Source organism: Dysidea avara, chromosome 6, assembly GCF_963678975.1.
Source record: "Dysidea avara chromosome 6, odDysAvar1.4, whole genome shotgun sequence".
Lineage (NCBI taxonomy): Eukaryota > Metazoa > Porifera > Demospongiae > Dictyoceratida > Dysideidae > Dysidea > Dysidea avara.
Genome location: NC_089277.1, coordinates 35,160,808 through 35,173,343, shown reverse-complemented (window position 1 = coordinate 35,173,343; position 12,536 = coordinate 35,160,808). Strand labels below are relative to the sequence as shown.

At 38.7% G+C, this 12,536-nt stretch overlaps 2 long non-coding RNA genes across 3 annotated transcripts in view; one reads left to right on the top strand and one right to left on the bottom strand.

Annotated features, from left to right (window-relative positions):
• LOC136258710 (uncharacterized) overlaps window positions 1-12,536 on the top strand; it is a 126,497-nt gene that overhangs the window by 41,202 nt on the left and 72,759 nt on the right. The gene's annotated exons all lie outside the window — the stretch shown is intronic.
• LOC136259078 (uncharacterized) lies at window positions 1,043-2,201 on the bottom strand. Of its 2 annotated transcripts, XR_010703174.1 has the most exons (6): window positions 2,143-2,201; window positions 2,037-2,093; window positions 1,931-1,987; window positions 1,719-1,775; window positions 1,294-1,350; window positions 1,043-1,243 (listed from the first exon to the last, which is right to left on the bottom strand). It is a non-coding gene; the product is annotated as an uncharacterized lncRNA (long non-coding RNA). The 2 variants fall into 2 exon arrangements; XR_010703173.1 differs by lacking the exon at window positions 2,037-2,093.

Genomic DNA, 12,536 nt, shown 5'->3' with positions numbered 1-12,536 from the left:
AGTGTGCCAGCTATATATATATTATGGTAAAATCATGGGCATTTCATTTCAGGTTATACATGCATGTATTATTACTGTGAACACTTTAAACTGAGTACATAACTGTGGACATGTGAAACTGGCTGCACAATACACATGATTACAGTCAAGTTTCCAAATTATGTTGCTGCTGAAAATTTAGGACACCTTGATAATCCACTGTTCTAACAACCAATATGCCAATATGACCACTAGCAATCATTAAATCTATGTACATATGCATTATAAAAACCACAAGAATCAGAGAAACATACCATTAGAACGATCACTACCATTATAACCAGCAGATCCATTAGAACTAGCAAAACTGTTAGGCTGCTTCTGGATATAAAAGTGACGAAATAGTCAATATATTTATGGAAATATGTAATAAATAAATATAATATTGTAATGACCCAGAAGTTCTAATGGTTCCACTAGTTCTAGTAGTCCTAATGGTTCCAGTTAAATTACTTAGCACAATAATTGAATAACATTAAGAAAAGATTCACATCAAAATATGGTACTGCTGCTTTTACATATCACTGAAGAACAAGGAAAAGTGAAAAATCCATCAACATCAGTGCTATAACCTCCATCTTTAAGTAATTGGCACAAAAACCACTTACTGATTATAGTGTTATAAACCATAGTTTACATAATTAAGGGGCAGAGATGCCCACAATCGTTAACTAATGTGTGCCAGATGTTAGTGATTACATAAATGTATCTATGTGATATACATCTTACTATATTCATTCTTGACCCCATAAAATTAGTTAGAGCTGACAAAATTGGACCTGTGGCTTGTTCTGCTATATACCGTCTAAGTCTCATGACTATTTCTACTTCTTGCAAACATGTGTTGGCCCACACAGTGAAACAATATTACTGACGTAGCAATGTAAGACTCATCACAATTGATCACTGAAGGAAGACAACAGTATAATCCACATTGCTTTACTCAGAGTAAGACCGCTAAATTGTGATACAATGCATTGGCTCACCAATATAATTATGCCTCAACTAAAATTAATGTTCATGGCAAACAGTAGAATGTACACTTGAATCAATTAATGTAGGGGGTTTTTAGAATTTAAACTTTTAGACCAGTCCCCTATGCATCCTAAATGGGCTCTAGTTCGTGGAATCTTTGAAGATTCTTCAGCTTCAAACGTTTTTCTTTTTCGATTTCTCCTGACAAGAGTACGACTACTACCAGGTCCTATAGGTGATGATCATTACTAATAACACCATTAGAAAGGCAATCATTACCTGGCTCATTCAAGGGGGGATTATCATCAGCACGAGTATCATCATTATTACCAGTTCCTATAGGTGGGATCATTACTAGTAACACCATTAGAAAGGTAATCATTACCTGGCTCTTTCAAGGGGAGATTATCATCAGCACGAGTATCATCATTATTACCAGTTCCTATAGGTGATGACCATTACTAGTAACACCTTTAGAAAGGGAATCATTACCTGGCTCTTTCAAGGGGAGATTATCATCAGCACGAGTATCATCATTATTACCAGCTCCTATTGGTGGGATCATTACTAGTAACACCTTTAGAAAGAGAATCATTACCTGGCTCTTTCAAGGGGAGATTATCATCAGCACGAGTATCATCATTATTACCAGCTCCTATTGGTGGGATCATTACTAGTAACACCTTTAGAAAGGGAATCATTACCTGGCTCTTTCAAGGGGAGATTATCATCAGCACGAGTATCATCATTATTACCAGCTCCTATAGGTGGGATTGTTACTAGTAACACCTTTAGAAAGGGAGTCATTACCTGGCTCTTTCAAAGGGAGATTATCATCAGCACGAGTATCCTCATTATTACCAGTTCCTATAGGTGGGATTGTTACTAGTAATGCCTTTAGAAAGGGAATCATTACCTGGCTCTTTCAAGGGGAGATTACCATCAGCACGAGTATCATCAATATAACCAGTTCCTATAGGTGGGATTGTTACTAGTAACACCTTTAGAAAGGGAGTCATTACCTGGCTCTTTCAAGGGGAGATTATCATCAGCACGAGTATCCTCATTATTACCAGTTCCTATAGGTGGGATTGTTACTAGTAATGCCTTTAGAAAGGGAATCATTACCTGGCTCTTTCAAGGGGAGATTACCATCAGCACGAGTATCATTAATATAACCAGTTCCTATAGGTGGGATTGTTACTAGTAACGCCTTTAAAAAGGGAGTCATTACCTGGCTCTTTCATGATACCTCCAACCAAGTATATATAATTCGACAATAAATAACACCACAGGCTTCATTTCTTAACTGTTTGACGTCGCTTCATCTTGAGATGTGCTTTTTCGCCAACTGCAGTGCAAATAATATGCGCATTATGGCTTACCGTTGTGTCCCATCAATTTCCACAGACAATGCCATAGGTGTCAATTTGTGGTATATAGTGATACGGTTTCTTAATAGAAGGAAAAATTAGGAATTTTAAAGTTGGATTAGGTATCAAAAAGGTATAAAGGAAAAGCTAAAAAGTAGTGAAATAGGAGAGGTTGCCTATATCTGCAGATATATAGGCCTTTAATCCCTATAATGTACTAGTAGACATTTAATCCCTAATTCAGTCATAGAATGAGGGACTAAATATCCCCACTAGTACATCTGCAGGTATAGGCAACTTAGCTCTCTTGTTTCACTACCTTTTAGCTATTCCCATTGTTTCACTACTTTGTTGATCCTTAATCCAACTTTAAATTCCTAATGTTCCTTCTTTTTGTTGGCGATACATTCTCCATATAGTGCTTATGGGATTCCATTAGATTTCCCCTATACAGTATTTATGAAATTTCTAATAGATTTCTTATACAGTATACATGAAATTTTCTACAAATTGAATAATGTACACACGTGTTATATATTAATTAGTGTTATTCACGGCAGCTAATAGCTTTACAGTTACAGTGTTGCAGGTGGTAATCATAACACAAGAAAAGACTGAGGTCTGAAGTACTTTCATGAAAGCAGTTTTCAGACTTGTAATATGCTAGTAACATTCATGCAAAGAAGAAGTTACAGTGGATCTTTAGTCCTCAGCTCTTTTGTCATAACATTGACATAAAGGCTTTCAGTGGGAAAACACACACCTACACACAAATTTATGGTACACACACAAACTACATACATGGGTACACAGATGTACACACGCTGCAAATTATCACCAGAAAATGGCAAAGTCATGAATTGAAACACCCTACACAAAATTAACTTCAACAGCACTATCAACAAAGAATTGTAGGAAAAGCACCTCTACCATCAATTCTGCCACCACAGAAAATATGGACGGAAGCCATCACACGCGATACTGCAAACAGACTAGTGCTGAAATGAATAGCAAATTTTACTATTCGCTAAAACAACCAAATATTGGTGGATTATTCTTTAATCATGTATTTTTGTTCAATAAGTACTGACACCTTTGCTAGGGAGCAAGGTAAAGCCTGAGAGCTATTTCTATTTCTTCTAAAATAGAATTTAACAACAAAACGCATAAATATGTCAAATCTATAGTTTAAAGACTGGCTTTGTCCATATGATCACAGCATACAAATTGCTAACGAATATATATTCCTATAGTGTCTTATTAATTAAATGGTGTCATGCTGACCGATTAGTTAAATAACTGAATAATTGTTTTAGCACTACAATAGACACCTTGGACTGTCTGCAAAATGAAAAGGGACATAAAGGAGGATAGAGGTAAATATAAGCCCATGACATGTGCATTGTATATACCAAAACACACCTGTCAGGCTGAATCGAGTGAAAGACTCATCGACTCACCTTAGCTGTTATCAAGTTATGCTTGTCTGAAGGCAGGCAAGCAGGCAGGCAGGCAGGCAGGCAGGCAGGCAGGCAGGCAGGCAGGCAGGCAGGCAGGCAGGCAGGCAGGCAGGCAGGCAGGCAGGCAGGCAGGCAGGCAGGCAGGCAGGCAGGCAGGCAGGCAGGCAGGCAGGCAGGCAGGCAGGCAGGCAGGCAGGCAGGCAGGCAGGCAGGCAGGCAGGCAGGCAGGCAGTCAGTCAAAAGAAACTTCCACTTAATATTTTTTTAAATTGTAACATTGAATATACTTTTAGGATTGGTATTACCTAACCAATACTACCAAGGTTCCAGGAAAGTATTGTGAAACTGGATTTTGGGTGATACTTTGGGCCAAAAAACCACACATCTCAATGATCACTATAATATACAACACTACCATACTATATGATAGAAAGTGGATATACACTGTAAACTTTGGCTTGAATACTCATGTTCAACATTAATGTACATGGGATAAGTTACCCAAGTTTTACTTGCATGGCGAACTAGTAATAGAGTGGCTGTGACAACAATATTAAAGAATGTGTCCCTACACATTTTCTAATCATGCGATCAAGCCCATTTGTTCTATCATACCAGATCAGCACTATATATTTCCACCTTTTATAAGTTTATAGTGTTCTGCATCTAACTCGCTACAAAGAAAATCAGCCAACTCTCTGTTTCTTAGCAAATGATATCCCCCAATAATAGCAGTCAACCATTCTTTCTGAAATGGTATATAGATAAGAATATGGAGTTTTACTAATTACACTATACTCTCATGTGCTTGCAGAAACTAATTGAGAAGGAATTCATCCTATGTTTAAATAAGTAATTTCAATGTTAATTATGGAAGGTTAGCCAAGACCACATTGCATCTCCATGAGTTTTTCATGAATGCTATTGCAAAAAGAAATATTATTGGAAGATTGGCATGTACACATGGAGATAGCTATTAGTTTACACCTTCACAGCTGAATAGCAGCTAAACCATTACAAATACAGACTTGGGGATCCATTGTGTTTCATTATGACAAGAGCTAACAAACTGTGAGTATAGTGGAATGATAGCATGCACAGAAGAAAAGTTGGCAAATCATGGGCCTACATTTTTGTCCATAAATTAGACTAACCTTTGCTTAAATAATATCCCTTAATTTTCTGTAGAGGGTACTGAGGAACAGACAATTCAACTTGGGAAAGAAACAGCTAGATACAAGCATCTCACCAAAAGCATTAAAAGGACTGAGAGAACAACCACCTAACTGCACTAAAGACAATCACTATATGCCTGTACTCTCCCACACGAGGGAGTATAAAGTATAATTTGATATGTGATATTGTGTTTGTTAAAAGCACCCAGAAATACATTACCATGTCTATACTATCCATTCACTTCACCTTTCAACTAGGGTACTCTTGTATACAAGGATAGGATACCATGTAAATATATTGTGAAATTGGGAGGGGGGGGATTACTGGCCTTGCTCAATTATTCACCACAGAATAAACATATACTTTATAAACACGACCTCTGTAATCAAAAATAAAAAAAGCTTACCTACAGACCAAGTGGTACATCGTTAAGGTCATGGCTGCGACAGTTGATCTGATTGCAAGTTGGAATCCTGGGGTACAAGTGGTCTGGTGGTGCCCACCCCATCACAAAAAAGGCGAAATCTGGTTACTCTAGCATCACCAAGTTGTAACAATAGAATATAAGTAAATAATGATGTCACATTAATGCAGCAAGAATGACATATCTGACAACTATGCTAAAACAGTTAGTTCTCAAAAGGAAGAAATGAGTGCTAACACAACTGGAGATACTATTAGCTGCATTCTGAGCCCATCAGTTCTAACTACATGGCCCTTTACAACCTCCATCTTTTATTCTTTTAAAGAACAGCCTATCGTCAGCTACAAGTACCCTTAATCATAGGCAGTGTCTAATCACTGGACTGGACTATTGGACTGGAATAATGGAATGGACTACTGGACTGACACTTTTTGGTTTCACGCATATTATTTTTAAGGGTTGGGTTACTGTGCATGTGACAACATTTCATCACTGAGTGGTGTATATTTATGCTACTTTAATCCTAAAATGTAGCTGTGATAAGCCAAATGGGTTCAATTAAATGCATTCTAATCACTGCTTGACAGTATCCACTCTACTGTATAGCAGATACACTGACATGTAGGTATACCTAAAAATGTTTCTCCTATAGGCACACTTGATTGTGATGCTCGCAGTTTTCTATAATATATGGTGTGCTTGTGAACACACAGACTTGATCCCATCGCATAACTGGTTATAGTTCATTGCTGGAATGAAATGTTTGCATTTTGTTAATTTATTACAATGCCATTTAGCTGTTAATAGGAGTAGAAAAATAGCTTGGTCATAGCACACAGTATGTACAAGTTTTAAAAGTATAGGTAAATTAAATGTACCCCATTACACAGACTAGTCACCAATTCACACAGTATAGACTACATATGGTATATAAAGTTATATCACAATAATCAATTGTGCCTATATAAGAGTGAGAGAAACAGTTTTGGGAATACCTACATGTCAGTATCTGCTATACTGTAGAGTAGACATTTGGTTGAACCAATTTGGCTTATCACAGCAAGTTTTTAGGATCATACTCACCACTCAGTACTGAGATGTTGTCGCAGGTCACCCAAGAGTATTAAAAATGTGTAAAACCAAAAAATGTCACTCCAGTAGTCCATTCCAGTCCAGTAGTCCAATTAGACACTACCCAGAGCCATGAGAACCAGCAGAACCAGCAGAACCAGCAGAACCAGCAGAACCACTGGAAACATCAGAACCATTAGAACCAGGAGAACCATTGGAACTAGCAGAGCCACTAGGACCAGCAGAACCATTAGAACCAGCAGAACCATTGGAACCACCAGAACCATGAGAACCACAAGAACCAGCAAAACCACTGGAACCAGCAGCACCATGAGAACCACGGAAACTACAGAACCATTTAGAATCAGTAGAACCATTAGAACCACGGGAACCATCAGAACCAGCAGAACCATGAGAACTACAGGAACTACAAAACCATTAGAACCAGTAGAGCCATTAGAACCACGGGAACCAGCAGAACCACTGGAACCAGCAGAACTATTAGAACCAGCAGAACCATTAGAACCAGCAGAACCATTAGAACCACTAGAACCATTAGAACCATTAGAACCACTGGAACCAGCAGAACCACTAGAACCAGCAGAACCATTAGAACCAGCAGAACCACTGGAACCAGCAGAACCATTAGAACCAGCAGAACCATTAGAACCATGGGAACCAGCAGAACCATGAGAACCACAGGAACTACAAAACCATTAGAACCAGTAGAACCATGGGAACCAGCAGAACCACTGGAACCAGCAGAACCACTAGAACCAGCAGAACCATTAGAACCAGCAGAACCATTAGAACCACTGGAACAAGCAGAACCATTAGAACCACTAGAACCAGCAGAACCATTAGAACCACTAGAACCATGAGAACCACAAGAACTACAAAACCATTAGAACCAGTAGAACCATGGGAACCAGCAGAACCACTAGAATCATGGGAACCATTAGAACTACAAGAACCAGCAGAACTACTAGAACCATTAGAACCAGCAGAACCACTGGAACCAGCAGAACCATTAGAACCACTAGAACCATTAGAACCACTAGAACCAGCAGCACCATGAGAACCACAGGAACTACAAAACCATTAGAACCAGTAGAACCACTAGAACCATGGGAACCATTAGAACTACAAGAACCAGCAGAACTACTAGAACCATTAGAACCAGCAGAACCACTGGAACCAGCAGAACTACTAGAACCAGCAGAACCACTAGAACCAGCAGAACCATTGGAACCAGCAGAACCATTAGAACAAGCATAACCACTAGAACCAGCAGAACCATTAGAACCACTAGAACCATTAGAACCACGGGAACCAGCAGAACCATGAGATCCACAGGAACTACATAACCATTAGAACCAGTAGAACCAGTAGAACCAGCAGAACCACTAGAACCAGCAGAACCATTAGAACCAGCAGAACCAGCAGAACTACTAGAACCATTAGAACCAGCAGAACCACTAGAACCAGCAGAACCATTAGAACCACTAGAACCAGCAGAACCATTGGAACCAGCAGAACCATTAGAACCACTGGAACCAGCAGAACCAGCAGAACCATTAGAACTACAAGAACCAGCAGAACTACTAGAACCCATTAGAGCCAGCAGAAACATTAAAACATATTTCTTTGTATGTAAAATATTTATAAATACTTATCCTACGTATTTTGTGACTTTTATATGAGGAACTAACCAATAAACAAGCAGCAACTTTGCAGTGATACCTTGACTATTTGCTCATCCCTTTATTGAGGATTTTACCAGTTTGGCTCTGCAATAGTTGGCCTGCTGGCCTTATTAATGAGGTGACCCCACTAACGAATATTAAATCAATTACAGTAGCATGTAAGATACATCTGGACTACTAAGCTTTCACTGTAGATAGTATAGCTAGCTAACACACAGTTTAAAAATATTCTAGTGGGATGCTGAACACCTCATCCCGGTGAGTTTATATTGATGAATCAAATATCAGTGCTTTAATTGTTTTATGTTTGATATTATAGCATTTAGCTACTCAGATTTGAGTGTATACTTGTTCCTGAATCAAAGTTAAGCTTACATATCACACTGCTTTGCTATTACATTTACTGAGCTTATAGCTCATATACTATGCTACCCCATAGTACTGTAACTCAATACAGTATAATGCAGGAGCGGATACAGGGGGGAGTCAAAGGGGGCTCTTGACCCCCCCCTCCAAAAATTTTTAGTATACCAAGATCGAGATACTCTAATAGAGCAGTCACCCTAATAAAATAGTCGCAGTATTAGAACAGTGTGTAGTGAGCTATTTAAGGATTTTTATGTACTTTATCAGCTATAAATGCGTGGTTGGTGAGGTGGGCAGCTATTGTCAGCTGGCTGTGACCTTTTTTTTTTTTTTTTTTTGGTCTCACCTTATCAAACCAGAGACAATGTAGTGCCTCAGTTCATTTTTGACCCCCCCTTTCCATCCGCCCCCGGTATAATGTGTTCAAGAAAACGCATTTGGCACATAATTATTTGTTTTGTTTGCCAAAGAATAAAAATGTGACTTTCCAACTGGCTTGGATGATCAACTGTGAATTAATTTTTGTCTGGCCTTATTATTATCATATTATTATAATTAATAATTAACAAAGCTCACCAGGGGCAGGGGCGTACCGAGGGGGTTTCCAGAGGTTTCAGGAAACCCCTTTGGATTTTACACACTACTTGAAACATTAAGAAATTGAAACTTCAGGTTTCCAGAATCTGAAATCTATCATGGAACAGGACACATTTTAAACTTTTTATCTTAGTTAAATCTCACCTGATAGCAATACTTATAGCAGCATTATTCTGAATTATGATTTTGGTGAAAAGATCGAGATACTCTAATAAAACAGTCAGGCAATACAAACTACTCTAATATAACAGTCACTTAGCTGTAGTGGAAACCCTTTTTCAAAATTCCTGTGTATGTCCCTGCATGAGGGGCAACACAACTGCTAATGTCCATTACAATTGTGTGCCTTTTAATTTGTGCCATAATTACAACCCTTGAATAAACTTGTCATTTTCCAGTTCCTGTGAGTGTCCTCAGCCTTTAGTCTGCCTTATGATCTGTCTTCTTCATAGGCGGATCTAGGAGACACTGTTGGGGGAGGGGCTGCAAGGTGGCAAGAAGTTGTATCATAGCTATGCAGTAAAAAAGTAAACAAAAGATGAAACAGTGTATGTTTATTCCATGCATTAAGGGAAGAATGCATGGAACTCTAGTATATACACAAGTTATATTCCTTGGCATAACTTTACTTGGTAGTTATAGCTGGGCAAACACATTCTAAGTTGGACATCTACTGAGAACATTTTTTTTAAATTAGACCTCCTAGATTCATAGGTTTGAGCATTTTTTATAGTTATTTAACAACATACATGCTTTGCAAGGCATTTAAAAATTAGCCAGCTTAAAGCCTGTTTGATTGTAAGTGTACATGTGCTAAATCAAAATAAGGTACAACAATTGCTTATATCAGAATTGTGACTGTTCTATTGAGTACAGTGACTGCATTATTGGAGTATCTCTATCTTTGCCAGTCACCAAAATTCAAACTTATTTACCTCAATTTCCTTGCAGTGTACAGAGAGAGAACCATCATTAATGATGAAAATAATGTACGACATATACAGATACTAAATTGTGGTGTGCCTCGGGCACACACGACCACAACATGGAAAACCATAAGGTGGGCATGGCAAGGAGAGAAATTACAGCAAAAAACAACAGCAACAAAACCAATGAATATAGCCTTGAAAACTACACAGTGAGGACAGGAATGATTGCAGATAATATCCAAGAACTCTCATTGTGAAGGTTGCAACACATGTTGCTGTCAGACCTTCAGTGCTGGTCACTGTAAAGCATTAACAATATTGATGGTATCAAGACACACGGTAGTGTGTCGTGCGGCCCAAGAAGCCGGCGCGCAACACCCGTAGTATATTGACAGGAAGAAAGAACACGCAATTTTCGCACCTCCGTAGCTCTGTGCTGCCTTGATGAAACAAGACGATTTATGCTGTGGACACTACCTCCACCTTCAGCACTCCACATTCCAAACTAGAGCGACATCGCTTCACGCGTTCCCGAGATATGCGACTTCACAAATTGGCTTAGTTTCTTCGTTTTTTTTTTTCTTATTATTTTTCTTCCTCTTTTCGCACACTTACAAAAACTGCTATAAACCGCGAACGCGTTATCCGATTGCCTTGACATTTGGCACACAGAAGGGGGATATAAAGGCGCATCTCTGTACCAACTTTGGCTAGGATACGATAAGGCCAATGAAACTTGATTACCAGTTTCTCGCTCAGATTTTTGAAAATTTGATGCGGGCGGGCGGTTATTATTCATTATTCATTATTTTCCAAAAGGCACAACACACATCCCAAACATGAAGATTTCTGCCAAAAGTCAGTCTACATTGATTACTCCTGCATTAAATAGCTAAAATACGTTACTAATCCATATAACAAGTGATTTTTCCATTAGAGTATAGCTCATTGCTCCATTAGAGTAAAAGTGACTGCTCTATTAGAGTATTTCAATCTGAAATACCAATAATGAAATTCCATGCGGGTGTATCAAAAGCATGCGGGCGATGACGCGAAACTGCTAATCAAATTTTATTGGCCTAAACAGGAAAAGAGTTATGATCGATTATTCACGAAAAATAACACCAATATGTTGTCACGCCTACAGGGTAAACCGCGAATGGGAAGAGGTTGAAAATCGGTGGGTAATTAGGTTAACTATTGAACCTCAAACCTTTTGTGGTTTGAAAGAAATCGAGCTAAAAACCAGGAAGATACAACGAAAAAACCAACAGTGTGTAACAATTACGCAATCGAGATTAGCTAATAAAAAAACGACTACTTGCCACGCCTAACAGATAAACCGCTAAGGGGAATGCTTTGAAAATCGCTGTATAGATGGAGTAATCATCTTAGAAAGGCTCTTCAATGGTGTAGAAGAATCAGACTTAAAGCTACGGAGTTATAACACGAAATCCAACTTGGTGCAGCAAGTGCGAGATCGAGATACTCTAATAGAGCAGTCATCCTAATAGAGCAGTCACCCTGAAGAGAATTCAAGACATCAGCTAGAAACAAGCAACCCGTATAGAGATCAGCTAGAAACAAGTCACCCTGTAGAGAGATCAGCTACAAACAATTCACCCTGTAGAGAGATCAGCTAGAAAAAGTTACCTTATAGGGAGTTCATGCAACTATGGAAAGGGATAGTTCAGCTAGAAGAAATCACCTTGTAGAGTTCAACTACAAAGAAACTACCATGTAGAGAGTTCAACTACCAGCAAATCGCCCTGTAGAGAGATCAATAGAAGAAGTTACCTTGTAGAGAGTTCAGCTACAAAAAAACCATCATGTAGAGAGTTTAGCTGCAAACAAAATCACCTGTAGAGAGTTCAGCTACAAACAAATCTCCCTGTAGAGAGATCAGCCAGAAGAAGTTTCCTTGTAGAGAGTTCAGCTACAACCAAATCACCCTGTAGAAAGATCAGCTAGAAGAAGTCACCTTGCAGAGAGTTCAGTTACAAAGAAACCATCATGTAGAAAGTTCAGCTACAAACTAGTGACCTTGTAGAGACATCAGCTAAAAGAAGTTACCTTATAGAGAGTTCAGCTACAGAGAAACTATCATGTAGAGAGTTCAGCTGCAAACAAATCACATGTAGAGAGTTCAGCTAAAAGCAAATCTCCCTGTAGAGAGATCAGCTAGACGAAGTTTCCTTGTAGAGAGTTCAGCTACAAACAAATCACCGTGTAGAAAGATCAGCTAGAAGAAATTACCTTATAGAGAGTTCAACTACAAAGAAACCATCATGTAGAGAGTTCAGCTGCAAACAAATCACCTGTAGAGAGTTCAGCTACAAACAAATCTCCCTGTAGAGAGATCAGCTAGAAGAAGTTTCCTTGTAGAGAGTTCAGCTACAAACAAATCACCCTGTAGAAAG